This window comes from Podarcis tiliguerta, assembly GCF_965153285.1.
Source record: "Podarcis tiliguerta genome assembly, chromosome: W".
Taxonomy (NCBI): Eukaryota; Metazoa; Chordata; class Lepidosauria; order Squamata; family Lacertidae; genus Podarcis; species Podarcis tiliguerta.
Window position 1 is genome coordinate 21,311,461 of NC_139552.1, and position 27,858 is coordinate 21,339,318.

Sequence of the window (27,858 nt, forward strand, 5' to 3'; positions counted from 1 at the left end):
CTGGACACGGATTTAACCTGTGCCTCCATGGACAGCTGTGAGTCCAAAATGACTCCCAGGCTGCTCACCTGGTCCTTCAGGGGCACAGTTACCCCATTCAGGACCAGGGAATCCTCCACACCTGCCCGCCTCCTGTCCCCCAGAAACAGTACTTCTGTCTTGTCAGGATTCAATCTCAATCTGTTTGCCGCCATCCATCCTCCAAACGCCTCCAGACACTCACACAGGACCGTCACCGCCTTCACTGGTTCTGATTTGAAAGAGAGGTAGAGCTGGGTATCATCTGCATACTGATGAACACCCAGCCCAAACCTCCTGATGATCTCTCCCAGCGGCTGCATATAGATGTTAAAAAGCATGGGGGAGAGGACAGAACCCTGAGGCACCCCACAAGTGAGAGCCCAGGGGTCTGAACACTCATCCCCCACCACAACCTTCTGAACACGGCCCAGGAGGAAGGAGCGGAACCACTGTATGACAGTACCCCCAGCTCCCAGCCCCTCAAGACGGTCCAGAAGGATGTTATGGTCGATGGTATCAAACGCCGCTGAGAGATCCAGCAGAACTAGGAAACAGCTCTCACCTTTGTCCCTAGCCCGCCGGAGATCATCAACCAGTGCGACCAAGGCAGTTTCAGTCCCGTGATGAGGCCTGAATCCCGACTGGAAGGGATCCAAATGGTCCGCTTCTTCCAGGCGTGCCTGGAGTTGTTCAGCCACCACTCGCTCAATCACCTTGCCCAAGAATGGAAGATTTGAGACTGGGCGATAGTTGGCCATCGTGGCCGCATCTAAAGATGGTTTTTTAAGAAGCGGTTTAATAACCGCCTCTTTCAGCGGGTCTGGGAAGACTCCCTCACGGAGGGAAGCATTCACCACCCCACGAAGCCCATCGCCCAGCCCTTCCCAGCTAGCTTTTATAAGCCAGGATGGGCAAGGATCAAGGAGACAGGTGGTTGGTTTCACTCGTCCAAGCAGCCTGTCCACATCCTCGGAGGTAACAGATTGGAATTGATCCCACGCAATTTGACTAGACAGGACTCTAGCACTCTCCCGCCCCGGCCCTGCTCCCACGGTGGCATCGACCTCTTCCCGAATCTGAGCGACTTTATCTGCAAAAAACTTTGCAAAATCATTGCAGGAGATCATGTGGCCCGTACTGGGCCCCGATGTAGCAGGTGGTTCCGCTAGATTGCGGACCACCTGAAAAAGTCTCCTGCTGCTGTTTTCTGCAGATGCAATAGAGGCGGTGAAGAAAGTCTTCTTCGCCGTCGCTACTGCCACTTGGTAGGCTCGACATTGAGCTCTAACCTGTGTCCGGTCAGCTTCAGAATGGGTCCTCCGCCACCGGCGCTCTAGCCGTCTCAACGATTGTTTCATTGCCCTCAGATCCGTGGAAAACCACGGGGCTGTCCGGGCTCCATGCAATCGGAGAGGGCGTTTCGGAGCCAAACAGTCAATAGCCCTGGTTAACTCCACATTCCAGCGGGCCACCAGGGAATCAGCTGAAAGGCCATCAACATGGGATAAAGCATCCCCTACCACTCTCTGGAAACCATTTGGATCCATTAAGTGGCGGGGGCGGACCATCCGAATCGGTCCCACCTCCCTGCAGAGGGGAAGGGTTGCGGAGAAGTCCAGTTGCACCAGGAAGTGATCTGACCATGGCACTTCTTTTGTTTCGCTTTTAGTTAATGTTAGGTCACCAACATCCGTAGAGGTAAACACCAGGTCCAAGGCATGTCCGCGGCTATGGGTTGGGCCAAACTTATTCAGGGACAGCCCCATGGAGGCCATGCTTTCCACGAAGTCCCGAGCGGCCCCTTGTAAGGTCGTGTCGGCATGGATATTAAAATCCCCTAGGACAACCAAACTAGGTGTCTCCAGGAGGACATCCGCCACGACCTGAAGCAGCTCGGGCAGGGAATCCTTGGTGCAGCGGGGAGGTCGGTACACCAGAAGGAATCCTGTACTGCCCCTATTGCCCAACTTCCAGAACATGCACTCAGAAAACTGGGTCTTCCCAATAGGACGCCTGGTGCAAACTAATGACTTCCTAAAAATCACTGCAACCCCCCCTCCCCGCCCACAAGGCCTGGGTTGCTGTGCGTAAGAGAAACCTGGTGGACAAGCAGCGGCAAGAACAGGCCCATCTGCTTCATCCAACCAAGTCTCTGTTACACATGCCAGGTCAAATCCTCCATCCATGATCAAGTCATGGATTGCAGTGGTTTTATGAATCATCGACCTGGCATTGCACAGCAGCACCTTCAGGCCATGTGGGTATCCCTTGCTGATTCTAGTATCCGTCCGGTCAGGACCAGACCCGGAGGCAGGGATAGTCCTCAGACAACGACTAAACCTGCCTCCTCTGTAATGACAAGGTCTGGTCTTAGCGTAACTCCTCCTCCTACCCGTGATCACTGAGATCGGTTGTCCCAGCGCATCCCCCTCTGTGGAACATGCCCCAGCCATTTTGTTGGCTGGGACCCACTCCCCGGCAGCCCTGACCCCTCCCCTTAAGAACAAAATAAGACCTTAAAACAATAAATACAAAAACAAAAGACCCCAGAAAACAAAAAACAATACAAATAAAAAACTATAAAAATTACAAATCCGTTAAAAACAAACAAATTCCCAACTAAACATCCATCCCACCTCCATCCACGTCCCCGCATATTCAAAAAAAAAATTAAATAAAAAGGACAAGGAAAAATTTAAAACATTTTAAAAAAGCTCTGCTTAGAAAGGTAGTTGGCGGATGAAGTTAACCAAGTCAACTTTAATGGTTTAACCTGCCAGAAAAAGGGCCAGTTTAAAACAGCGGCTGTCTAGTTCACAGAGTTCCTGAACAAGCAGGCATGGAAACACCGGTTTCTATAATAACTGAAATGTGCTTCATTTGCAACTAAGTGGAGCCTCTCTGCTAATGCAGAGCACAATCCACAGGTTCAGGCAAGGCCATTTATATACCCAAAATCCAGAGCAGCCTTTTCTCCTACGCCTCTGAAGTACCACCACTGCAACACCAGCGCTTGGCCTTCTGGCACCTGCAGGCTAGGGAAAGAGCTCTTTAGCACCTTGGGGTGGAGCTCCTTCTCAGCAATAGCACTGTCTGCTCATTCCCAACTTCTTCAACCAGTGCCTCTGTGCCTTCTGTAAATGTTTGGAGTAAATGACTAGAAGGAAGTGTCTGTCCTCTCCAGGGTGTTGAAATACTGAAGAAGGCGCCCAATAGCCCTAAGACGGGGGCGGAAACAGTACTTAAGGATGATCAAGCATTCGATATGAAGGTCCAGAAGCTTGTAGACAACCTCCAGCCATTGCCTGCAATACTCCTGGAGCCACAAGCAAGAGGTATTTTTGAGAATTGCGTCCCGCGGTGACCCGGAAGTAATGGAACAGGTTACCTCCAGGTTTCGCTGCTCGCGCATGTGCAGACGCACAAAATGACGTCACGCGCATGTTCAGAAGCGGCAAATCGCGACCCCCACACGCGCAGACGTGGCTTGCGTTCTGCTCATGATGCGAACGGGGCTCCGGAACGGATCCCGTTCGCAACCAGAGGTACCACTGTAGTGCCTGGCTTGTCCAATGGCTTGTCCATTTCGGAGCCATTTCTGCTTCCTGGGCTGTGCCCCCAATACTACGGCTTTGGTCTTGGAATAATTTCTATTCAAATCTTTGTTACCACACAGTCTCCGAAAGTTCTTTAGTAATCGCCTCATACCCACCTGCGTTTGTGCTAACAACACCGTATCGTTGGCATGTAGCAAAATGGATACATTCTGGGATAAAACTGAAACAGGGAAATATCTGGCCACATGGGTTCCTTTATTACATCATTTACATAAATGTTAAACAGCAGAATTTTAGAAAGTATTTCAAAGTGTTTAAAATGATTTAGGAATTACAAGGTTAACTTTTTAAAAAAGATATTAAATAAGTTTTACAAGCCTGTATGTGTAACTGCTGATGATGTTGGGGGGTGGGGGGTGGCGGCAGCTGTGGTTGTAAGACTCCCTTAAAACTGATTTACAGTGCTGGCTCTTGGGGATTGAAAGGGCACATAAAAAGGCCTTGCCCAAGTTAAAGAAAAACCAACAAACAACCCCAGTCAAACAATTAAAAGAACCAGCCTGTGGAGCTCAGATGAACAAGTCCCACTTTGCTGCAACTTGACCGGAATGACATGCACAGATGCTCCCTTCTTTTTCTCAGTGATAGCAGCTCTTTTGGCTGAGGTGTGGCATGGAGCTGAAACAGTATTTAAGGAAACTCAAACATTCCTTGTGAAGCTCTGGGAGCTTGAAGAGAAACTCCAGGCGTTGCCAGCAACACTCCAGGATCCGCAAGGAAGAGGTATTTTTGAGAATCCTGTCTTCACAAATTCCGGGGACATGGTCCTCCCAGTGTTAAGGTGGGGAGGTGGGGCTGCGAGTTTGCAGATAAGAGTCAAACGTTTAAAATGTAAAGGCTAATGGAATTCTATCTAAAAATCAGGTCAGGACAACAGATCCACACCTGGGAGCTTGGTGGCAGCTGAAGGGATCCACGGTGATCCAGGACAAGCTGCACTTGCTGCTCAGGTAAGGCCAGAACGAGGCTTACCAGGCGTCCCCGGTTGCCAGGGAGAGACCCCGGATTCAGCAATCTGTCCCCGGCAGAAATTTGTCCCCGGAATGTCCCCGGAATTACGCCTGGGGACTTCCTGCGCTGCAACATGGCTGACGCCATGGCAGCAAGCAGCATCGGAGGTCCCGACTACATCCGGGGACATTAATTAAATCTGGGGACATTCCAGCCAGTTCCAGCCAGCCAATCCGCTGGCTGGGGGGGTGCCCCGACCTTGCTGCCGCCACTGAGGAGAGAGAGAGCCCGACCCGAGAGAGCAGAGACCCAGAGGAAGGTATGTCTGCTTTAACGCCTCATTGCTGAGCAAAAATCAGCGTTCTTGGCCGTTTATGTGGCGTACACCCCTCCCCCCTTTTCTCCAGCTGGACGGCTTGTCTTTGGGGCGTTGAGGCAAAGCACAGCAGCGGGGATCCCCTGCCCCCCCCCCACTTTGTGGGAGAGCTTGCTTGCAGATAGGGATAGCACACGGTTGGAGAGCCTTTTATTTGTAATTGCTCTGGTTGCTTAGAAAGGTAGTTGGCGGATGAAGTTAACCAAGTCAACTTTAATGGTTTAACCTGCCAGAAAAAGGGCCAGTTTAAAACAGCGGCTGTCTAGTTCACAGAGTTCCTGAACAAGCAGGCATGGAAACACCGGTTTCTATAATAACTGAAATGTGCTTCATTTGCAACTAAGTAGAGCCTCTGTGCTAATGCAGAGCACAATCCACAGCTTCAGGCAAGGCCATTTATATACCCAGAATCCAGAGCAGCCTTTTCTCCTACGCCTCTGAAGTACCACCACTGCAACACCAGCGCTTGGCCTTCTGGCACCTGCAGGCTAGGGAAAGAGCTCTTTAGCACCTTGGGGTGGAGCTCCTTCTCAGCAATAGCACTGTCTGCTCATTCCCAACTTCTTCAGCCAGTGCCTCTGTGCCTTCTGTAAATGTCTGGAGTAAATGTCTAGCAGGAAGTGTCTGTCCTCTCCAGGATGTTGAAATACTGAAGAAGGCGCCCAATAGCCCTAAGACGGGGGCGGAAACAGTACTTAAGGATGATCAAGCATTGCGTATGAAGGTCCAGGAGCCTGTAGAAAACCTCCAGTCGTTGCCAGAAATACTCCAGGATCCGCAAGCCAGAGGTATTTTTGATTATCCTGTCTTCACAAATTCCGGGGACATGGACCTCCCAGTGTTAAGGTGGGGAGGTGGGGTTGGGAGTTTGCAGATAAGAGTCAAAAGTTAAAAATGTAAAGGCTAATGGAATTGTATTTAAAAATCAAAAGTTGCTGTGGTGGTTCAAGTTATAGTGTGAGACAAAAGACAAGATGGAAAAGAAATAATAATAATAATAATAATAATAATAATAATAATAATAATAATAAATTATTATTTGTACCCCGCCCATCTGGCTGGGTTTCGCCAGCCACTCTGGGCAGCTTCAAACAAAGATGAAAAATACACTAAAATGTCACATATTAAAAACTTCCCTGAACTGGGCTGCCTTCAGATGTCTTCTGAATGTCAGGTAGTTGTTTATCGCTTTGACATCTGATGGGAGGGCATTCCACAGGGCGGGTGCCACCACCAAGAAGGCCCTCTGCCTGGTTCCCTGTAACTTGGCCTCTCGCAGTTAGGGAACCGCCAGAAGGCCCTCGGAGCTGGACCTCAGTGTCTGGGCTGAACGATGGGGGTGGAGACGCTCCTTCAGATATACTGGACCGAGGCCGTTTAGGGCTTTAAAGGTCAGCACTTGTAAGCGTGCCTTCTCCCTCCGTGCTTGCTGGACTTAGCAGAAACGAGGCCAGACGCCATAAATTCCTTTCTTTATTGCTTTCTGACAAGATTACATGCAGAATAAACAAAGCGACCCGTCTCTCACGAGGTGTTGCTCTAACTACTTTCTCTTTTCCCTCTCCCTCGAGACCAGCAGAGCCAACGGCCCAGCCCCTTCCGTCTTTCCCTGTGACGTGGATCCCCCTCTCTCTGAAGCTCCCCTTCCTCTCCAGACTCACTGCTCCCTTCTCTGTCCTCTGACCAGTGGAGACCTCTCCCTGTACCCTCTGATTCTTTCCTCCCTTGCTGCCTGCAGTTCCCTGACATCCACCCCCTCCTCAAGGGCCCCCCTCTCCTCCCTTTCTTGAGAAGAAGCCTCCCCCGATGCATTCTCCTCATGCTTCTCGGGTGTGAATCCTAGGAAAATCTCCTCCTCCTCCTCTTCGGTATCATCAAAAACGTTACCCCACCCTTTAACATCTGATGGACCCGGACGCTCTTCACTCACTCCTCCTCCCCCCTGCGTTTCCTCTTGGTCCGAGGCTGAGAACCCCTTGAAATCCTCTTCATCGTCCGTCGGCCCAAACGCCCTCTCAGCGAACCTCCTTGCGGGTTGTGGCTTATGTGGAAATAGCTCGTGGAAGTCCTCCACTAAACCCTCCTCCGTGACCCAATCTGACGGTACCCATGTGTTATCTGAACTGGTGGCCCCCTCCCAAGCTACAAGATACTCCAGCTGATTACCCTTCCAACGCGAGTCCAATATTTCCTCAATCTGGCGTCCCCGCTCCCTTTCCGCAACTTCTGGCGGTGGCACCTCCCCTTCCCTTCTGCCCGGCCGGTAAGCCGACAATAGCGCCCGGTGGAACACGGGGTGAATTTTCATGCTCTCGGGCAGCCTCAACTTAAAGGCCACTGGGTTGACTTGCTGTATGATTTCAAAGGGACCTACCCTCCTGGGTTTGAGTTTCTTACAACCCCCTTTCCAGGGCAAGCCTTGCGTGGATAACCACACCTTATCCCCCACCCGGAGGGTCTCCCCTTCCCTCCGATGCTTGTCTGCTTGCTTCTTGTATACCTCCTTGGCCCTCTCCAAGTTCAACTTCAGTTGCTGCTGAATTGCTTCCATTTCCTCCGCAAACTGTTCAGCGGCTGGCACACTCCACGATTCCTCCCCCCTCCCCGGGAAAGCCCTAGGATGGCACCCGTGATTTGCAAAAAACGGAGTCATCCCTGTGGACACATTCTCTGAGTTGTTGTATGCAAACTCCGCCAGCGCTAATTTGTCCACCCAATCGTTCTGCCTCTCCCCCACATAACAACGCAGGTACTGCTGTAATACTGCATTGACCCTCTCCGCCTGCCCATTGCTTTCGGGATGTCTGGCGGTGGTGAAACTTACCTCAACTTGCAACAAATTCATGAGTTTGCTCCAGAACCTGGAGGTAAATTGTGTCCCCCTATCCGAAATGACCCTTGAAGGGACCCCATGCAACTTAAACACGTGCTCCACAAACAATTTGGCTGTCTCCTCAGCAGTTACCGCATGAGAACACGCCACAAAATGGCACATTTTCGTGAGTAGATCCACCACCACCAGCACCGCTGTTTCCCCCTTGGACTGGGGCAAGTCAGTGATGAAGTCCACTGATACCACCTCCCATGGCCTCCCTGGTGTTGGCAGAGGCTCTAATAACCCTGCCGGAGCTGCCCTCTCCCCTTTGGCTCTCTGACAGGTCTCACACCCTCGCACATATTCCTTTACATCTTCCCGCACCTTAGGCCACCAAAATTCTCTGGTGACCAACAACATGGTCTTATGTTGCCCAAAGTGTCCTGCCGTCAAGCTGTCATGCAGTTGTCGGAGGATTCTGGCCCGGAGAGCTTCCCCTGGTACATACAAAGCCCCTCGATAAAACAGTAGCCCCCCTTTTTCCTCGAAACCTCCCTCAGTCCCTCTCTCTTGCCCAAGTTCATCCAACTTTCCTCTGGCAAAAGCATTGTCCCGCATCAAGCGTAGCAGTTCATCGTCCTTCACCAATGTTGCTCCGCAAGCCCACCTCTGCTCGGGGAACATGAACCGGGCTGTGGGGGGTCCTTTCTCTGCCAGATACTCGGGTTTACGGGATAAAGCGTCCGCCCTCACGTTCTGCTCGCCTGGTACGTACTGAATCTTGAAGTTGAAATTGGCAAAGAACTGTGCCAAGCGTATTTGCCTCTGGCACATCACTCTCGCCGTCCGCCAGTACTCCAAATTCTTATGATCCGTGCACACCAGTATCTGATGCTTCGCTCCAATCAAAAAATGCCGCCATTGCTTGAATGCAGACACAATAGCAAGCAATTCCTTATCATAGATACTATAGTTCACTTCCGGTTTATTGAGCTTCCGGGAAAAGAAGGCACACGGACGCCACTCCCCCTCCCCATCTTGCTGCATGAGAACCGCTCCAATCGCTCGATCAGACGCATCTGTCTCCACGCGCAGTGGTAGTTCAGGGTTGACATGCAGCAGTTGTTCCTCGGAGGCGAAGACTCTCTTTAGACTCTCAAAGGCCCTCTGCGCCCCATCCGTCCATTCAAACTTCTTCTTGCCACTGAGGCAGTCCGTTATGGGGGTCGCCAGCCGTGCGAAGTCCTTGATGAACTTCCGGTAGAAGTTACTGAAGCCCAGGAACCGCTGAACATCCTTCCTCATTTTGGGGCTTTTCCACTCCAACACCGCTTTGACCTTCTCCGGGTCCATTGCCAATCCCCTGTCCGACAGCCTATAGCCCAGGAACTCGACCTCTCTCGTGTGAAACTGACACTTCTCCAGCTTCACCCATAGGCTATGCTCCTTGAGCTTAGCTAGAACTTCCCGCACGTCTTTAACGTGCTGTTCTTCATCTGGAGAGTAAATAAGTATGTCATCCAAAAATGCAGCGCAGTTTTTGTAGAGCAAAGGTCCCAACACGTGGTGCATGAAGGCTTGGAAGCAATGTCTACCACACTGTAAACCGAAAGGCATAACAAGGTATTCAAATGCCCCTAGTGGTGTGAACATGGTTGTCTTCCACTCGTCCCCCTCTCGCACCCTGATGAGATTGTAGGCTCCTCTCAAATCCAGTTTGGTGAAAATTTTCCCCTTCCGCACCCTCGCCAATACGTCATCAATTTTTGGCATTGGGAAGGCCATGGGGAGCGTCTGGGCGTTGATTCGCCTGAAATCCACGATGAGACGTTTATCTCACGTCCCCTTTTTGTCCACAAAGAACACTGGGCTTCCGCCTACTGCCCTGGACTCCCTAATGAAACCTCTCCTCAGGTTCTTGTCTATAAAAGCTCTTAAATCCTCCATCTCCTGATCGGACATAGAGTACAGTTTTCCTGACGGCAACTTGGCCCCCGGGATCAAGTTGATCTGGCAATCGTAAGGCCTGTGCGGCGGCAGCCTGTCTGCCTCTCTTTCGCTGAAAACCTCTGCCAAGTCCATATATTCTGGAGGAATGCCGCCTTTCTCTCCTGCACCCGTAGCCGCCACTCTGGCACTAGCAACTCGCGGCTCCTTTACCCCCAAACAGTTCTCCAAGCAATGCGCCGATCCAAACGTCAGGTTACGCTGATGCCAGGAGACCACCGGATCGTGCATGGCCAACCAACTCATGCCCAAAATGATGGGTGGGCCTGCCAGCGTGGCCACATGGAAAGCAATCGTTTCAGAATGCGTCGAAATCCTCATTCTCATGGGGGGGGGGTTGATGGGTCACTTCCCCTCCCAAAAGTTCCCTCCCATCAATGGTGGTCACTTGTAGTGGAAAATCCAAAGGCAGCAAGTGCAATTGGTGCTGCGCAGCGAACTCCCTGCTGAAGAAATTGGCACTCGCTCCTGAGTCCAACAGGGCATAGACCTCCATAGCCTGTCCATTGGGGAGTTCCAGCAACACCCTCACAATTATGCCTGGTTGGGGACGTCCTGGTCGGGGCTCTGGTTCAGTTCCTTTCCTGCCTGGCTGCGGTTCCGCCCCATTCCCAGCCAGGCATTGGCGTTTCCCTGCTTTTGGACACCCCCCTCTTCCATCTGGGAGGAAGCCCCCACCATTCCCTGCCAGTTGCGACGTTCTGGACACACTCTGGCAAAGTGCCCTGGTTTCTGGCAGATAAAGCATTTCTTGGCAGCCTGCCTGTTTTCTGCCGCCTTGTGAACCGGCCGTTGAGCCTTTAAATCTTCCCGCGCGCGGGCAGAGTCAATTTCCATCGGCTCCGAGTGAGAGTGACCTTGCACTCCCTCACTTGGTATGCCAGGAATGTGATCACCATGGGAACGCCGGCCTTTGCTCTCAGCCTTCTCTAGCTGCCTCAGCTCCTGCCTGCTGCCCACAGCCAGAGCAGCCTTAACGAGGGAATTCAAGTCCTGGTGTCGGGGGCCCCTGGCAAGCTCATCTTTCACCTGAGAACTCAGTCCCGCCTTGAACAAAGCTTGCACAGGTTGAGAATCTAAGGTCCACCCAAGTTTATGAATCAGCATAGCAAATTGAGACCAGTACTCCCTCACAGTTGAGTTCCCCTGCCGGAGATCCAATAGCTGCTGCTGAGTCACATCCTCCTCAGATCCAGATGAAAACATAATGTCCATGGCTTCCCAGAATTGCTTGAGATCGCTGAGCGCAGCATTGTGGCTAGCAAGCAGTGGCCGTACCCAATCTCAAGCTGCCCCCGTCAAATGGCCTATAAGGTACCCCACTTTGTCAGCATCCCCAGCAAAAGCAGCTCCTTGCAGTTCCAGGGCATACTGCATGTCAAGTTTGAAGCCAGTGTATAATCTGGGGTCCCCATTGAATTTGCTTACCAGAGTGAAAGTCTGGTTCAGTGAGGCCCCTCCAGAAGCTCCTGCTGATCTGGCCCTGGCTTCTTCCAAGCGAACTCTTAACTCCTGTGATGTAGCCAATAAATCATTCCTCTCTTTTTCCAGCTGTGCAAGGCGAGCCTCCATCCTTCTTTTCCCCTTGCCGACACTCTCCTCTCGAGTGCTCATTAGCTGGGTTTTATAGAGTTAGAGCAATCTGTAAGCGTGCCTTCTCCCTCCGTGCTTGCTGGACTTAGCAGAAACACTCTCGAGGCCAGACGCCATAAATTCCTTTATTGCTTTCTGACAAGATTACATGCAGAATAAACAAAGCGACCCGTCTCTCACGAGGCGTTGCTCTAACTACTTTCTCTTTTCCCTCTCTCTCGAGACCAGCAGAGCCAACGGCCCAGCCCCTTCCGTCTTTCCCTGTGACGTGGATCCCCCTCTCTCTGAAGCACCCCTTCCTCTCCAGACTCACTGCTCCCTTCTCTGTCCTCTGAGGACTCACTGCTAACCAGTGGAGACCTCTCCCTGTACCCTCTGATTCTTTCCTCCCTTGCTGCCTGCAGTTCCCTGACAGCACTTAAAGGAAGAGAGAAAAGAGATAGAGAGAAAGAAGAAAGAAAGAAAAAGAAAACATAAAAAATCCTACTGAAAATAGTTTGTTTGTTTGTTCAGAAAAGAGAAGGAAAAGAAAAAAAAACCATTGTAATAAGTAAATAGAAAAAGGGGGAAGTGGGGATGGAAAAGTAGATATATATATAAATTCTTTAATGATAAATTTAAAAAAACTTTTTTTAAAAAAAGAGAAAAATGAGTAATAATAATGAAAATGAGTAAATGAGTAAGAAGTGAATAGAAATGGATGAATAATGAGTAATAATGTATTAATAAAGAAGGGAGGGTTGTGCGTATAACTAAAGAAGAAGGAGGAGGAGGGAGAGAGAGAGAGAGAGAGAGAGAGAGAGGGAAGGGAACAAGAAAAAGGGGCAGTTTGAATTCTCCCGTGGGACCCCCAGGGCTTGGTGTGGGGTCCCTAGATGAGGGCTGAGGTGGCGGTTCCAGGAAATGGGCTCCAGTGGTTCAGGCCGCCTACCTGGGTTCATAGGGCTTTAAAATACGGATAAGAAATGGACTGAAAATAAACTCAATAACAGAAAGCATGGTTCTTGCTGTGCCCCCCTGCACTGGCAGGGGAGGGTCCACGCCGCGTTCTTCTAGCCCCCAGCCGGTCCCCGGTGCGCGGCTCCTCTGCTCTTTTGCTCCAGCCGCTGGTGATATTGGCTTGGGGTCGGAGCTGGGCTAGGTGGGGCGTTCCCTCCGGGCTTCCCTGTCTCTCCCGATCCCCTCCTATCCTTACCAATACAGTCGTACCTTGGATCCCAAACGCATTGCGACTCGAATGTTTTGGCTTCCCAAAGCCACAAACTCGGAAGTGAGTGTTCCGGTTTGTGAATGTTCTTTGGAGCCCAAATGTCCGATGGGGCTTCCGCAGCTTCGGATTGAGTGCAGGAAGCTCCTGCAGCCAATCGGAAGCTGCGCCTTGGTTTCCGAAGGTTTTGGAAGTCAAACGGACTTCTGGCATGGATTCCGTTTGACTTCCGAGGTACCACTGTATGTCTTCTCGGAGCAGGGGCAATCCCATTGCCGCCTTCAGTTCTGGTAAAGCTAAGAATTGCTTGTGCAGATCTTGATGCCTTCAAGGCCGAGGCTGTCATCTGATGAGACCCAGTACTCCTATCAGAGAAGCAAATCCTCAAATACAGTCATACCTCTTCTTCCACTCGGTTCAGGTTACGTCTTTTCAGGTTGCGTCCTGCGGCGACCCGGAAGTAACGGAACGGGTTACTTCCAGGTTTCGCTGCTCTCGCATGTGGAGACGCTCAGAATGACATCACGCGCATGCGCAGAAGCAGCAAATCGCGACCCCCACACGCGCAGACGTGGCTTGCGTTCTGCTCATGATGCGAACGGGGCTCCGGAACGGATCCCGTTCGCAACCAGAGGTACCACTGTAGTGCCTGACTTGTTCAATGGCTTGTCCATTTCGGAGCCATTTCTGCTTCCTGGGCTGTGCCCCCAATACTACGGCTTTGGTCTTGGAATAATTTCTATTCAAATCTTTGTTACGACACAGTCTCCCAAAGTTCTTTAGTAATCGCCTCATACCCACCTGCGTTTGTGCTAACAACACCGTATCGTTGGCCTGTAGCAAAATGGATACATTCTGGGATAAAACTGAAACAGGGAAATATCTGGCCATTTGGGTTCCTTTATTACATCACTAACATAAATGTTAAACAGCAGAATTTTAGAAAGTATTTCAAAGTGTTTAAAATGATTTAGGAATTACAAGGTTAACTTTAAAAAAAAGAAATTAAATAAGTTTTACAAGCCTGTATGTGTAACTGCTGATGATGTTGGGGGGTGGGGGGTGGCGGCAGCTGTGGTTGTAAGACTCCCTTAAAACTGATTTACAGTGCGGGCTCTTGGGGATTGAAAGGGCACATAAAAAGGCCTTGCCCCAAATTAAAGAATAACCAACAGTCAAACAATTAAAAAAACCAGCTTGTGGAGCTCAGATGAACAAGTCCCACTTTGGTGCAACTTGACCGGAATGACATGCACAGATGCTCCCTTCTTTTTCTCAGTGATAGCAGCTCTTTTGGCTGAGGTGCGGCATGCAGCTGAAACAGTATTTAAGGAAGCTCAAGTATTCTGTGTGAAGCTCTGGGAGCTTGAAGAGAAACTCCAGGCGTTGCCAGCAACACTCCAGGAGCCGCAAGCCAGAGGTATTTTTGAGAATCCTGTCTTCACATGGCCCTCCCTCCCAATGGGTTTCAAGTCCCATCATCCCTGATGAGCGCTGGCCATGTTGGCTGGGGCTTAGGGGCGTCCCACCACAGTCTGGAGCCCAGTTCAGTGCGCCTTTGTGGGCAGCTGGTAGCCATGCCAGGGTCGCCTTCGCTGCCTGGAAGGGGTGGCCTCCCCCCCACCCCCACCCCATGCGCAGGAGACCAGAGGCCAGTAGCAGACTGCGCATGTGCTGCCTCCTTGTGTGCCCATTTTCTTGCCAAAAAGAATAAAAATACAGCATATGGTTGCACATACCAGGCACCAATGTTAATGGTGGTTCTTTGGCTTTTCCTTCAGGTGAGGAACACGAGGAGGAGGAGAAGGAAAAATAAAGAAAATGGGAGGGGGGATATATATTTCCCTATATATTTCTATTATTAGTTCTATGTATTGCTTCTTTATTTAATAAAATTTATTTTAAAAAGCCTGCAAAGTGGTTTACCAAAACAAAAAACAAACAACCCACCACAGCAGTAAAATCAAGAAAAATCAACAATCCTACTTTAAAACATACAAAAGCTAAAATATTAAAAGAGATGAAAATTCTAGGTATGCTTGCCTCAACAAGAATGCTTTTAGCAGGTGCCTGAAAAGCGTCTAGCAAAGGCACGTGCTTTGTTGCAAGAGGCGGGGAGTTCCAAAGGGCAGGTGCTGCCACACTAAACCATGCAGTACAGATATTCTGCGGAACCTGTGGTAGCGCTTGAAACTGTGAGAATTCCAGCTCCATGATTGCAGTCATGGGATTGTTGTCTATGTTTTGACTCCACAGAGTGGGAAGTGACGTCGACAGGATGTTTGTGTTCCTAGAATCATAGAATAGAATCATAGAATCATAGAGTTGGAAGAGGCCACAAGGGCCATCGAGTCCAACCCCCTGCCAAGCAGGAAACACCATCAGAGCACTCCTGACATACGGTTGTCAAGGCTCTGCTTAAAGACCTCCAAAGAAGGAGACTCCACCACACTCCTTGGCAGCAAATTCCACTGTCGAACAGCTCTTACTGTCAGGAAGTTCTTCCTAATGTTTAGGTGGAATCTTCTTTCTTGTCGTTTGGATCCATTGCTCCGTGTCCGCTTCTGTGGAGCAGCAGAAAACAACCTTTCTCCCTCCTCTATGTGACATCCTTTTATATATTTGAACATGGCTATCATATCACCCCTTAACCTCCTCTTCTCCAGGCTAAACCTGCCCAGCTCCCTTAGCCGTTCCTCATAAGGCATCGTTTCCAGGCCTTTGACCATTTTGGTTGCCCTCCTCTGGACACGTTCCAGTTTGTCAGTGTCCTTCTTGAACTGTGGTGCCCAGAACTGGACACAGTACTCCAGGTGAGGTCTGACCAGAGCAGAATACAGTGGCACTATTACTTCCCTTGATCTAGATGCTATACTCCTATTGATGCAGCCCAGAATTGCATTGGCTTTTTTAGCTGCCGCGTCACACTGTTGACTCATGTCAAGTTTGTGGTCAACCAAGACTCCTAGTGTTCCTGTGTTCTGTGAAGTGGGACTATTGTCCTTTGTTCTTTTTCTCTTTGCTGTCTTATGCTAGAGAGAGAGGGAGCCATGTTGCAGTGCTCCGTGTGTGTGTTCACATGTAAATCAAGTCGATTAGCCAAAATGCTGAGTTGCTGAGGTCTGTCACGCAGGATGCCCAAACCCTGCGGATCCCTAAGTGTGCCGGTGTCGCTTGGCATCGGTCGCTGTGATGTTCGGGCTGAAGAAAGCTTATGAAGCTCCCAAACGATCGGCCAGGAGGGAGGGAACATGCCAATCAGGCACGTGTCCCTGCCAGGGTGCTACTCGAGTGTAGGCTGAACTCCTGACAGAAACTACGGAAGGGGAGGTTTTAGTCATGGGGATTTCACCATGCTCTGAAAAGGAAAACATTGATTTCAACAGCAGGCCTGCACAGCAGCAATCTACTCGCCTGCGAGTCTCATCATGATCAGTGGGACTTCTTCCCGAGCCGGCCGTGCATGAGATGGGCTGCACCCCTTGCACCCAACTTGGACCTAAAACTCTGCACAAGCCTGCACCAGAGAAGAGTGGAGCTGGAAGGGACCCCTGAGGGTCATCAAGCCAACCCCCTGGGGCAATGCAGGAATCTCAAGTAGACTATCCCTGACCGATGGCCCCCCGTCTTCTGTTTTTCCTCTCAGCCAGGACCCACAACAACGGAGACTGGAGGTGGGGGGAAAGATAAATTTTGAGGAGGGAAAGGCAATGGGGCCGATTTGTCAGGCGCACACAGGCACAGCTTGAGGACTTTACGCAGAGAGGAACCCCACACGGGAGACACAGATACACAAGCACACAGAAGTCAATAACCCAAGAGTGGCTTCTAAGTGGGGGGTTGGCTGAGGACAGGGTGGGGCGGAAACATGTGGAGCTTTGCAGAGGGGAGGCAGAAAGCGTTTGTCAGAGGGAAACTCACTTTCCCTGTTTAGAAACCGGCCAAGATCCCTTCTGCCTTTGCAGCGCTGCCCCCAAAGTGACCCTTTCAATCCACTTGGTAGTCCAGCTGTAGGCGCTGGTCTTCCAGGCAGAATGAAAGGCGCACCCACCCATCCCGCTTCCTTCCTCTCCCCTTCCTGCCCCCCTCCGTTCTTTGCTCACCTGCCTCCTTCCCGTCCTCTCCCCTGCCTGCCTCCTCCAGCCGGGAGCGCCCACCCACGACCCCCAGCTTCCCAAGCCACCAGTGAATGCCCCCCCCCCCCGCAGGATGACACCCAGTGCGGACCGCCCCCACCCTGCTCCGCCACTGCTCTGGAAGAAGCTGTTCTGCTGAGAGCAGGACATCTCTGAAGACTCGGCTGGGGTTCTGTAATCTCTGGTGATACATCCCACTGGCTGAGGTGTGGTGAGCTGCAGACTGACTCCCACAAGTCACCAGCTGAGAGGTCCATGGTCCAGATGCCACTACACCCCTAGGTGCTGAAAAGTACCAACTTGAATGGCTCTGAAAGGAAATCAGACAAATTCAACCTTGAGATTTCTATGCTGTCCATCGGACTGGGTTGCCCCAGCCATTCTGGGCGCTGCCAGCAAATTGAAACATCCAAAACAGTAAAACACCCCCAAATCTTTCCTGTACCGAAGCCAATTGGATTGACTGTTGAATCTTCTTCCAAGTACTTTGGAAAGGACAGGAGCTTTCCCTGCACTTGAGAGCAGTCAGCTAACGTAGGGGTACAGGCCAGGCCACAGGCCACTCCCAGCTCCATCCCGTCACCTCAGCATCGGCCGCCTGAGGCAGCTGCCTCACTCTGGCTCATCAGAGGTCCGGCCCTGCTTGGGAATATGAGTGGGAGAGGGCCATTGCACTCAAGTCCTGCTTATGGGCTTGTTGTGAGCCTCTGCTGGGCAACTATGGGGAACAAGGTGCTGGACTAGATCATCCATTGGTCTAATCCAGAAGGACTGTTCTGACATCCGGGGTGGACTGGAGGCAACTCCAACTTGCAAAAAGCCCTGGAACACCAAGAATTGCAGACTCCCACACTCGCAAGCAAATGAGCTATTGCTTCGCTCCTTAAACCAAAAGAAAAAAACAAACCCACGTCCAGTAGCAAACAGACCAATGAAAGTTGCATTTTTGCGTGGGTAGGAAGGGTGTCATTTTCCTTTGGCTGATTTAGGTCCTCGGCTTTTAGACTCCAGAACTGGCACAAACAGGGATGGAACTCTGCTTCAGTTCAAAGGGAGGTATGATTGGCAGGCAAGGTGACACAGCCAGTTATGTGGAAGGGAGGAGGAGGAGGGTGGGGAGGTGTAGCACGTGTAGACACAAAGTCAGAAAAGCTAAAGCACAGAATGAACTCAGGCTTGATAGAGAGGTTAAAAGCAACAAAAAAGGCTTTTATGGGTATGTTCGTAGCAAAAGGAAGAACAAAGAAACAGTGGGGTCACTCACAGGAGAAGATGGTGAAATGCAAACAGGGGACACAGAAAGGGCTGAACTCCTCAATGCCTTCTTTGCCTCAGTCTTCTCCGATAAAGAAAACAATGCCCGACCTGAAGAATTTGGAGCAAATGATTCAGCAGAGGAAACACAGCCCAGAATAACTAAGGAGATAGTACAAGAATACTTGGCTAGTTTAGATGTATTCAAGTCTCCAGGGCCAGATGAACTGCATCCAAGAGTATTAAAAGAACTGGCAGATAATAATAATAATAATAATAATAATAATAATAATAATTAAAAAAAATTATTTATACCCCGCCCTCCCCAGGGCGGCTAACAACAGTCAAAACAATCCAAAATTCTAAAAGCTTTTCACCATAAAATCAATCGAAAACAAATTGATGGCAACCAGCAAGCAAGACCCTGTGCAGATTGCCAGAGGAGGGGGTCAGGCTGCGCTCTGACCAAAGGCCTGGTGGAACAGCTCTGTCTTACAGGCCCTGCGGAAAGATGTCAAGTCCCGCAGGGCCCTAGTCTCTTGTGACAGAGCGTTCCACCAGATTGGTACCACAGCCGAGAAAGCCCTGGCTCTAGTTGAGGCCAGCCTAACCTCTCTGAGGTCCTGGGACCTTCAGGATGTTTTTATTTGCAGACCATAGGTTTCTCTGTGGGGCATACCAGGAGAGGCGGTCCCGTAGGTACGAGGGTCCTAGGCCGTATAGGGCTTTAAAGGTTAAAACCAGCACCTTAAACCTGATCCTGTACTCCACCGGGAGCCAGTGCAGCTGGTATAGTACCGGATGAATGTGATCTCGCAGCGACGAGCCCATAAGGAGTCTCGCTGCGGCATTCTGCACCCGCTGGAGTTTCTGGGTCAGTCTCAAGGGCAGCCCCACGTAGAGCGAGTTACAATAATCCAGTCTGGAGGTGACCGTCGCATGGATCACAGGGGCGGGGCCCAGACTGACTCACCATCACCAGAGCTTAAGAGGCCTCACGGACGATGCTGGCACTAGTTGCACCCCCGCAAGAGATGGGAGTTGCCCCCTCAATCCCATATCGCCCCGTCCCAGCCAGAGGACCTCTGTCTTCGAAGGATTTAACTTCAACCGGCTCCCACGTAACCATCCAGCCACAGCTTCCAGGCATCTGGTCAGTGTGTCTGGGGCCGAGTCAGGATGGCCATCCATCAACAGATAGAACCACTGGCAGCCATCTTTGAGAATTCCTGGAGAACAGGCGAAGTCCCGGCAGAATGGAGGAGGGCAAATGTTGTCCCTATTTTCAAAAAGGGGGAAAGAGAGGACCCAAATAATTACTGCCCAGTCAGTCTGACATCAATACCAGGGAAGATTCTGGAGCAGATCATTAAGCAAACAGTCTGTGAACACCTAGAAAGGAATGCTGTGATCACCAATAGTCAGCATGGATTTCTGAAAAATAAGTCATGTCAGACTAACCTGATCTCGTTTTTTGACAGAATTACAAGCCTGGTAGATGAAGGGAACGCAGTGGATGTAGCCTACCTTGATTTCAGCAAGGCATTCGACAAGGTGCCCCATGATATTCTTGTAAAGAAGCTGGTAAAATGCGGTCTTGACTATGCTACCACTCAGTGGATTTGTAACTGGCTGACTGACCGGACCCAAAGGGTCGTCTCTATCAACGACTTAGATGATGGACTCAAGGGCATCCTGATCAAATTTGCAGATGACACCAAACTGGGAAGGGGTGGCTAACACCCCAGAGGACAGGATCACACTTCAAAATGACCTTGACAGATTAGAGAACTGGGCAAAAACAAACAAGATGAATTTTAACAGGGAGAAATGTAAAGTATTGCACTTGGGCAAAAAAAAAATGTGAGGCACAAATACAAGATGGGTGACACCTGGCTTGAGAGCAGTACATGTGAAAAGGATCTAGGAGTCTTGGTTGACCACAAACTTGACATGAGCCAACAGTGTGACGCGGCAGCTAAAAAAGCCAATGCAATTCTGGGCTGCATCAATAGGAGTATAGCATCTAGATCAAGGGAAGTAATAGTGCCACTGTATTCTGCTCTGGTCAGACCTCACCTGGAGTACTGTGTCCAGTTCTGGGCACCACAGTTCAAGAAGGACACTGACAAACTGGAACGTGTCCAGAGGAGGGCAACCAAAATGGTCAAAGGCCTGGAAATGATGCCTTATGAGGAACGGCTAAGGGAGCTGGGCATGTTTAGCCTGGAGAAGAGGAGGTTAAGGGGTGATATGATAGCCATGTTCAAATATATAAAAGGATGTCACATAGAGGAGGGAGAAAGGTTGCTTTCTGCTGCTCCACAGAAGCGGACACGGAGCAATGGATCCAAACGTCAAGAAAGAAGATTCCACCTAAACATTAGGAAGAACTTCCTGACAGTAAGAGCTGTTCGACAGTGGAATTTGCTGCCAAGGAGTGTGGTGGAGTCTCCTTCTTTGGAGGGCTTTAAGCAGAGGCTTGACAGCCATATGTCAGGAGTGCTCTGATGGTGTTTCCTGCTTGGCAGGGGGTTGGACTCGATGGCCCTTGTGGTCTCTTCCAACTCTATGATTCTACGATTCTATGAGGTCACAAGGGAGGAAAGAGCTCTGCACCTCAGCTCGGAATTCTTTCGGAAGAGTGGAGGGGAACAGATGAAACCTTTCTTCCCTTTCAGTCTCCCCCCCCCCCCTTTTTCATTTTTTCCCTTTTTTTAGAATATGCTATACGGAATTTCCGAGGGGGAAATTCGCTAGGGATCTTGCCTTCCCAGAAACCCCTCCACATAGCTGGGGCGTGAGACAATGAGCTCGAGAAAGCCCTTTCCTTCCCCTGTCGCACCAAGCACCACATCTTTTTCTATTAATGAAAGACCCTGCTTCCCTCTTTCTGGTATGAAACCGTATCAATATGAACGGGGACTTGGGCATGAACTCTGTGTTTACATACTGCTGCGTATAGCCCAATCAAAAGCATCGGATTTGCACAGCTAGCCAATAGCACTTAGCGCTTAGCGGCCTCTAGTGGACAGAATCTTACCGCTGCCTGTTTCCGTTCTGCAGAGCAGCGGAGCTTCGCCAGCTTGACTGAGCTCCTGAGTGGCCGCCTGCTGAGAGAACAATGGACTCAGTCCATCAAAAGCCCATTAACTGGTTTCTATTGCCAAAAGTGATCCTTTGTTGCAAGAAATCTGTCAAGCCACTTCCCTTATGGACTGCCCGCTTAGGAAAAGCCCATCACTTCAGAAAAAATATAGTAGCCTCACACCCCGGATTTTTCCTCATCAATGCCAACTCACCCATAGAGGCAGAATAGGAAGCCAGCCCTCCAGGACTTGCTCCTCTGCTGTAAACATAGTTAAAGTTGAGCTGCCGCTAGTAAGACCAAGCACTGGGCGCCTCTCACAGAATCAAAGGCTAAAATTGGGTCGAGTGCTTCTCTCCAGAATCTCTTTCCAGGATTATGGCTTCACATGCCTCCTTCTAATAGCAAATTCATCTGGGGAGACCCGGCAGACGGCGGCCAAACACATGGGAAGCACATTTGGTGGTGGGGAATAAGAGGGTGCTGCTCCACAAACCTTAAAAAGCACCCTCTCCAATGGCATGGCACTTGGATGACCCTGTGGTTCTACCCCTGGGGCTGAGGGTGATGAAACAATTCCTGAGACAGCTAAAGTGCTGGTGGTGAGAAACCCACTTCAAATGAGACCAAACACGGGTTAGAGCTCAACGCCGAGCCTACCAAGTGGCGATAGCGACGGTGAGGAGGACCATTGTTGCTGGCTCTGTTGGTGAAAACAGTACCAGGAGACTCTTTCAGGTGGTTCATAGTCCAAGATCTCCTGTAATGACTCCTGTCATGAGTTTTTCTGCAGATAAAAAGAGGCAGACTCCACCAAGGTAGGAGGGTGCCAGAGCTCTGCCTAGTCAGAGACATAGGATGGCTTGCCAGTTCCCGGGGCCACGTGGAGGAGGGGGTAGGAGGGAGGGAAACAGACGGAGTATGCATGCGCATTTGACTGCCTAATGGCATCCACATCACCCAGGGGATCACAGCCGCAGAGATAAGAAAAGAAGAGCCACGCCATTGTCTGGAGATGTCACTTACCTGATCGCATGGACAAGCCATTGTCATCGGACCCCAGTGATGGAAGCGTGCAGCTGTACTGAGACAGCACCAGGTGCTGAAATTGTGCGCCTCTAACAATTTTGTGCCTGGGGCAACTGCCCCGCAGCCCCGCAGCCCACTACGCCACTGGGGCTAGTCAAGTAAAGTGAAGTTGATCCTCCACTGTGGGTTACTTTTGTTCAAAGCAAGATTCTTCTGGAGGGAGAGGATGTTGCAAAGTAAGTCAGAGGCAAAGCAGCCCAAAGCCAGGTTCTGTGTTTGCACACATGATTTGCAGTGAGCCAAGAGCTGAATTGCTGCTGTTGTTTCATAGCCCAGAACAGCAGGTGTAGGCGAAAGGTCTAAAGTTAGACAACCAGGTCTTGGTCAAGGCATCCGCTGACCAGCAGGCCATAGAGAAGAGGAACGTCAGCATTTCAACTCTGAGCCAAAAGTTTGGCTTTTGCTATTTTTGGACACCCTTGGTCATGAGCCAAGTGTGATTCTCGAACTGTGAATGCTGACTTTGCCAAATCCATACAGGCCCTTTTCATCTCTCATGCTCAGGAAGTAGCAGCCACAGCTCAGGAGAGGATTTTTCATTTGCTCCTTTTCCATGGGGTGGGGAAAACGCAACACTTTTAATCTTGTCTTATTTTTATGCAAATTGGGTGGTCCAAAAGAAGGAGACTTATATCTGCACCCTCTCTTTAGCACAGATGGCCTGCAGGAGAATTTCCTGTCCTTAAAAGTAAAATGGAACTTTTTTGGCAGTGCAAGTGCAGGGAAGGCATTGTCTGCCACGTTTGCATTGAAGGCAGAGCTTGGGGGGGGGGCAGGTATGTTCAGCAGAGGGCAACCAAGATTATCAAGGGGCTGGAGCAACTCCCAGATGAGAAGCTAAAACATTTGGGGCTTTCTAGTTTAGGGGGAAATGAGTAAGGGAGGACACGGTCAGGGGTACACGCCTGGTGTAGAGAAAGTGGAATGTTCACAAGGCTGAGGGACTAGGCAAGACCAAGGCTATTTCAAAACCAGTTTTTAGGTGCATGTAGCTTTGTGCTCTATAGCTTTTAGCCCAATATTGATTGATGGGGAATGTGTGGGGATGTTCAGGGATGCAAGAGAGGATATATTGTGAGATTATATCCTAATCCAACTTGTGCTAACAAGTTCCCAAAATATCAGCAGAGTTTATAACATTCCCGCTTTTAAGTTCGCAACGGTAACGTCTGCAGAGGTTCGCTAGAACCTCTATAATAATTACTCTGGTAATTTCCCCCTTTTGATCCCTCTTAAAATACAAGACACGACACAGTCTTTATAAAAGAGTTTACTCACGTTCTGTTCACAATATGATCCCAGAAGGCAGACAGGCTTAAAAAGGTAAAATACAGACTTCCGGGTTGAGCGCCATCGGTTATGGCGGCTTCCCTCTGAACAGCGGAGGGGAGAGCTCTGAGAAAGACGGGGTTTTACCGCTGCGGCGACGCGGTGAACCCATGAAATCGTAGGCGGAGGAAGCTTACGACCGTGGGACTCGGCGGGCACCATTAGTGCTTCCCCCAAACATCTCTGGAGCCCAGTAAGGGTCCCGGAGTGTGGCGGGGGTTGGCGCGGTGCTGAGAGTCGATCGCTACTTCCTTGGAGCGACGTCGCACAGCTGTAATCGGAGAGCGCTCAGCTTCTTCTTGGGACAATTTGGATTATAAAAAGAAGTACCCGTGAGTAGGGGAAATAAAGAAATTTTAAAGGATATAAGCACATAAATTTGGAAAAGAATTGGGACTTAAAGCAAAGAACGTAAATTTGGAACCGAAGTGGTAAGGTCTAAACAGGAAGTCAGCCTTCCGCCTGTAAATAGTTGAAAGCAAAGACTTCGTGCGCTAAAATCTAAAAAGGGATTTAAAGGACTAAAATCTGACGTCTTGGGAAGGATCTACCCCCCCTCGGGAGGCAGGGAAAGAGGGGGGAAGTTTTGAAACTTTTATTACCTGCGTGGAAAAGAGGCTTTTAATATCGGAAATCACCGCTCGGACCCCTAGTCCTGAGCTGTCAAACTGAAAGCAAAGCCTCGGAAAGAGATCGCGGAAATTGATTAAGGGAATTTTACTGCTGCAAATGGACTAATTTTGTTATTGAGGACTTTGGATATTTTAGAAGGGACAATATTGCTACTAAGTTGTTGTGAGGGAAAAGATGAGAGACATTTTAACTTTTTCCTCCTTGTGACTACTGTGTCCCCCTGGTGGGCATTGAGACTGTTACAAAGTAAACAAAGTAACTGAGGAATTTTCCACTGTTTCTCTTTCGAAGCTGATAATAAGTTGCAGCTGCAAAGTGGCCTTGAGATAATCTGGTATGTTATGGCAGAGGGAAAAGGGAAAATAGACCAGTTTCAAGAGGAAACTACGAGGTCTGGCAAATCTTTTCTCATGGGAAGGAGAGGATCTATACCTGAATCAACAGGAAGTGCCTCTGCACAACCTAAATTAAAAGTGATGTCTTCAACAGAAGAACTTATAAGTGCAGGATTTGCAAAACTTCAAGGATCAATAGACAAATTGACAGAAGAGGTTGCAGAAACAAATAAAAGGGTAGCAGAAGCATCAACTAAAATCGACCAGAATACTGTAAGTATTAAGCAAAATACAGACTCAATTAAAGAATTGCTGGAGGAATCTGCCAAAACAAGAAAGATAGCAGAAGAAGCAAGGGAGGCCGTAGCTGCTACAGAGGAAAGAATACCACCGATCAACAGACAACTGGAGGACCATAGAGCAAGATTTTCTATGATTGAACTGAAAGATAAGCTAACTAATCTTAGAATCAGAGGAGTGCCGGAAATTGAAAAAGAGGGTCTAAGTGATCTCCTTACACAAGAGTTTGCAAAATTTTGGGAACTGGACTTGGAAAAAGAAGAATTTAAGATAGTAAGTGCCTTTCGACTCGGCAAAACAAGTAGAAGAATAAAAATAAGAGACTGTTTGATAACGTTCAGATCCAAAGAGGAAAGGGATAAGATTTTGGGACTGCACTTCCAAAAACCGCTGGAAATTAATGAATTAAGAGCTGAAATTTTCAAAGATATCCCAAAACACCTTTTGGACCTTAGGTCCAATTACAGAGACTTGGCCACTCAGTTGAGAAAGAACAATATTATCTTCAGGTGGGAATTCCCTGAAGGACTTTCTTTCAGCATTAAAGGAAGAAAAATAAAGATAAGATCAGTGGAAGACAAAGACAAATTTTTGAAAGACTACGAGGAGGAGCTACAGAAAGAAACTTTAGAAGGACAAGACCCGTCGGACCTACTAGAGAGGAGAAGGAAGGACGCTGCAAAAGCAATATTGAAATTGAACTTGGACAAGAAGACACCACCGGGATCGGAAGATAACGAGGACACTTTGGGAGCATCTGGAGGGACATAACAGAATAAACGCATCATGTCTCTGCAACTATTAAGCTGGAATTGTAACGGTTTGAACTCGGTCAGAAAAAGGAAATCGATCTTTCACATATTAAAAAAGGAACAATTGGACTTGATTTGTTTACAGGTAACACATGTGACTAGGCTCCATAGGAAAATTTTAAGTAATAAAAGATTGGGCCAAGAATTTATCTCATCGGACAAGGTCAAAAAAAGAGGAGTAGTAATATATGCTAAAGAGAGCCTATCACCAAAGTTTATTTTTAAGGATGAACAAGGAAGATATTTGGCAATTGAAATCCAGTATCATGGACAGAAGTATTTGATAGTAGGTGTATATGCACCAAATGAAGGAAAATCCGAATTCTTTAAAAAGTTGCATGAGACATTGACAGACTATTTGGAGTACAATGTGATTCTGATGGGAGATATGAATGGAGTAGTTTCTACAAACATGGACAAGGCACAACGGCAGGTAGTCACCAAAGATGGGAGACTACCGAAAACTTTTTTTGAATTGACTGATAACTTGGACTTGATTGATAATTGGAGAACTAAAAACCCTTTAGGAAGAGAGGGAACCTTCTTTTCTGAAGCCAAAATGACTTGGACACGAATTGACCAAATTTGGATCACTAGAGGATTGGCACCGAAGACAAAAAAAGTGGAAATCTGCCCAAAGACTTGCTCCGACCATAATGCAGTAAAGATGGTGATGAACTTACTACCAACTGGTTCTTTTAGATGGAGGATGAATGACACTCTGTTTAGAGATGAGGAAATAACCAAGAAGGCCCAGAAAACGCTGAAAGATTATTTTGAGATAAATTTGAACACTACTGTGGAGAAAAGAACAGTTTGGGACGCAAGCAAAGCTGTTATGAGAGGGTTCTTGATACAACAAAATGCACTCAAGAAGAGATTACAACAGGAAAAGAGAGATAAGATTTTGGAAAAGATCAAGGAAGGAGAAAAGAGATTGAGAACAAAACCAAAATCACAGGAAATTTTAAGAGAGATAACGTTATATCAAGTTCAATATATGCAAATGATAAACCAAGAGATTGAATGGAAGATTAGACAAATGAGACAAAGAACTTTTGATTCAGCAAATAAATGTGGGAAGTTATTGGCGTGGCAAATGAAGAAGAGACAGAAAATACGATAACGAATTTGGAAGTGGAAGGAAGAATTATACAGAACCCAGCTGAAATTAGGAGTGCTTTTCAAAAATATTTTAAACAGCTATATTCTCAGCAACCACAGAAGGAAGTGGATATAGAGGAATTTTTGAAAGTGAATGGGCTACCGAAAATATCTCAAGAAAACAGATCTAAATTGAGTTATAAAATAACAGAACAAGAGGTTGAGCGTGCCATTCAGAATATGCAGTTGTGTAAATCTCCAGGACCCGATGGGCTGACTTCGAGATATTATAAAACATTGAAAGACTGGTTGATTCAGCCCTTGAAGGAAGTCTGTAATGACATACTACAGGGGAAAAGGGCACCTGAAACGTGGAAAGAAGCTTTTGTGACACTTATACCAAAGACAGAATCTGAAAAGCACCAACTTAAGAACTACTGCCCTATATCATTGCTTAATGTGGATTACAAAATTTTTGCAGACATTTTGGCTAGAAGATTAAAGAAAGTTTTAGTAGAGGAGATTCACAAGGATCAAGCAGGCTTTCTTCCAGGAAGGCACTTATCTGACAATGTGAGGAATATAATAGACATTTTGGAACTTTTACAGGAAAAGATAAACACAAAAGCAGTTTTGATATTTGTGGACGCGGAGAAAGCCTTCGATAATATTTCTTGGAGTTTTATGAAGAAGAATCTCCAAGGAATGGGGGTAGGCCAAGAATTTGAAAATGGTATAGGTGCAATCTATTCTGAACAAAAAGCTAGACTAATTGTTAGCAATGTTGTGACAGAGGAGTTCAGAATAGAAAAAGGAACATGACAAGGCTGCCCAATTTCCCCATTCCTTTTTGTATCAGTCCTGGAGGTGTTGTTGAACATGATAAGAAAGGACCAATTGGTCAGAGGGATACAGGTCGGAGCTAAACAGTATAAATTAAGAGCATTCACAGATGACTTAGTTTTGACATTACAGGAGCCAGAATCTAGTGTGAAAAGAGTTTTAGAACTGATTCAGGAGTTTGGTCAATTGGCAGGGTTTAAATTGAACAAGACGAAAACAAAGGTTTTGGAAAAGAACTTAACAGATATTGAGAAAGAGAGGTTTCAGAATGAGACAGGGCTGACAGTGGTTAAAAAAGTAAAGTATTTGGGAATTACTATGACAGCAAAAAATGGGAATTTATATAAA